Source organism: Carcharhinus amblyrhynchos, chromosome 11 (genome assembly GCF_965287045.1).
Source record: "Carcharhinus amblyrhynchos chromosome 11, sCarAmb.v2.hapA, whole genome shotgun sequence".
Classification (NCBI taxonomy): domain Eukaryota; kingdom Metazoa; phylum Chordata; class Chondrichthyes; order Carcharhiniformes; family Carcharhinidae; genus Carcharhinus; species Carcharhinus amblyrhynchos.
Window position 1 is genome coordinate 77,455,979 of NC_137334.1, and position 3,068 is coordinate 77,459,046.

The 3,068-nt window shown below is 44.0% G+C and overlaps 1 non-coding gene across 1 annotated transcript; it reads left to right on the top strand.

The window, feature by feature from the left end:
• Positions 1-2,598: 2,598 nt before the first annotated feature.
• On the top strand, positions 2,599-2,797 carry LOC145350414 (U2 spliceosomal RNA). The gene has a single exon (XR_013888196.1). It is a non-coding gene; the product is annotated as a U2 spliceosomal RNA (small nuclear RNA).
• The last annotated feature ends 271 nt before the right edge of the window (positions 2,798-3,068 follow it).

Consider the following 3,068-nt stretch of genomic DNA (forward strand, 5'->3'; position numbering starts at 1 on the left):
TCTCAAAGGATGGTGAATCTGTGGAATTCATTACCCCACAGTGTGGTGGATGCCATGACATTGAGTAAATTTAAGGAGGAGATAGATTTTTAATTAGTATTGGGTTGAAGGGTTATGAAGAACGGGCTGGAAAGTGAAATTGAGGCTGAGATGAGATCAGCCATGATGATGTTGAATAGTGGAGCAGGCTCTAGAGGCTGAATTGCTACTCCTACTTCTAGTTCTTATGTTCTTGTGTTCAACTTGCCTTTATACAGTATGTCTCACTTTGAGGTGCCTCAATACAATTGCAATACTGTTAGTATTCACGATATACTTTCCATGTCAGGCATGACATGGAAACCCGAGGGGTTCTACACAATTTCCAGCCCCTCCGTGTACTTTAGCCTTTCTCCACTGCGCCTCGTTGGCGGTTACCGTGAACTTTAGTGCGTCCCTCAGCACGTAATCCTGGAGCTTGGAATGTGCTAGCCTGCAACACTCAATCATGGGCAACTCATTTGACCTGGAAGGCCAACAATTTCAGACAGACCAAAGAATGTTTCACCAAATTTAATTTGCTGCTTCTGTTCTCTCTCTGTTCCTCTTCCTGTCGGCTAGCACCAATTGTTCTTGCACTCCCAAGTTTTTTGGAACCAGTTCCCACTTTCCCCTCCAGTGGTATAGTGATAGCCCCCACCCCAACAGGGGAAGAAAATGCATCGTCTTCCATGGCACCAATAGGATTCAACAACTTGAGAGGAAGAATAAAAATAAAGGGAAATAGAATAATTTTGCTCATCGCAGGTTGAACCCCAGTCTGCAGCCCCCTTTCTGTGGTTGACAAATGCATAATATACTTTAAATGTATCTCTGGCTACTTATTCCCATTGCTGATTGTCCCCAGATCTCTTTCCATCTGAAGGATAATTATGTTGTCTCTGTGCGGCAGAGTGAAGTCCACACAGCCTATACTGAGATTTGTGAAGGGAAACTCAATAGGGCCATTTTTTCCTTCCATGCAACAGATCAGATATCCTCTTGCCGTAAAAATAGAAGAAAGGTACTGAACCTATCTTTCTTCACCCTTTTACTCAAGTTCCTTGAATAGAATCTACTCAGACTCTATTTTTTTTCAATCCAAATTTTACCTTGGGACAAATTTTGTATCCCATATTCTTTTGTTGCCTTCTGTTGAATCAGGGATGCAGTCTTTTCAATTGAATACTTCAGCTGAACATTTACTAACTAGATAACATTCTGCTCAATCAGCTCATTTTAAATGGCAATGCTTTATCAGTTTAGTTTTTCTGATGCTCTTTTAGCGTAGCATTAAGCACCCCAAATGCACTCCACTGATTTCAGTTAATAGTTGTGAAAATAAATATATTTTTCCATTCCTTCACCGTTCCCTCCACCAGCATTACTTACTTTCTGGAATTCAAAATTAATTGTCTGAACACCACCCTTATCTCAAAAACAACATTGTTAAAATTTCAACTGATTACAGTCATGGAGTTTTGTTAGTCCCAAGCTGCGCCAAATCATTTATTATGCAAAACTCACCCAGTGTGAATCAATACATATGAAAAAGAAGCAGGAAAAGGCCATTCAGCCCCTTGTGCCTGTTCCACCAGTTGATAAGACCTTGGAGGGTGTGGAGAGTCTGCAGAAGGATCTAGATAGGCTGGGCGAATGGGCCAGGAAATGGCAAATGGAATTTAATGTTGGCAAGTGTGAGGTGGTCCACTTTGGTAGGAAGAATGGTAGGAAGGACTATTACTTACGGGGCGAAAAACTGCAGCAGGCGACGGTGCAGAGGGACCTCGGGGTCCTTGTGCATGAGTCGCAAAAACCCAGCTTGCAGGTGCAGCAGGTGGTCAGGAAGGCGAATGGGATGCTGGCCTTCATAGCGAGGGGGATTGAATATAAAAGTAGGGAGGTCTTGCTGCAGCTGTATAGGGCATTGGTGAGGCTGCAGCTGGAGTACTGTGTGCAGTTTTGGGCGCTGCACCTGCGCAAAGATATTTTGGCCTTGGAGGGAGTGCAGAGGAGGTTTACTAGGCTGATACCGGAGTTGAGGGGGTTGAGCTATGAGGAGAGGCTGAATAAACTGGGCTTGTACTCGTTAGAGTTTAGAAGAATGAGGGGAGATCTCATTGAGACGTATAAGATGATGAATGGGATGGATAGGATAGAGGTGGAGAGACTCTTCCCGCTCAAAAAAGACAGTAGGACTAGGGGGCACAGCCTCAAGATAAAAGGGGGGCGGTTTAGAACGGAGTTGAGGAGGAACTTCTTCACTCAAAGGGTGGTGAATCTCTGGAATTCTCTGCCCATTGAAGTGGTGGAGGCTACCTCGCTAAATATTTTTAAGACGCGGGTTGATGGGTTTTTGATAAGAGAGGGGATTAAGGGTTATGGGGAGAAAGCGGGAAAGTGGAACTGAGCAGCGACAGATCAGCCATGATCTTATTGAATGGCGGGGCAGGCTCGAAGGGCTAGAAGGCCTACTCCTGTTCCTATTTCTTATGTTCTTATGTTCTTATGGCTGCTCTGTTTGTGTTTCAAGTTCCACAGTCCCATGTCTCCATCATAATCTTTGATTCCCCTTGTCCAATCGCTTCTCGGCCTTTTGGCTAAGATCAAGTGTAGTATTGACATGTTGTGCTTGGTTGAAGTCATTAGGTTACATTTCAGCTTCGTTTGAAGCAATTTTTAAAAGCAGCATCTCAGCCTTTTGGCTAAGATGCAAATGAGATCAAGCCCTGGAGGAGGAGCTATGCCTACTCCAATCAGCTTGGATCATGTAGATCAAGCCCAAAACAGGAGGTGAGAGCCCTGTTGTGTCAGCTTGGATCAGGAATGTCTCAACTTGTTGAGACTCTGAATTGGACTTGATTTGATTGAATTGGATTAAAAACAAAAAAAAATCTATTTTCTTCCACCTTAAAAATATTCAATGACCCTGCCTCCACTGATGTCTGAGGCAGAGGGTGGGATTTTCTGGTCATGCTTGGCCCAAGACTAGAAAATCCCACCTGACCTTTGCACGGTCCATGTCTCATCTGCTATGATTCCCGTGATGA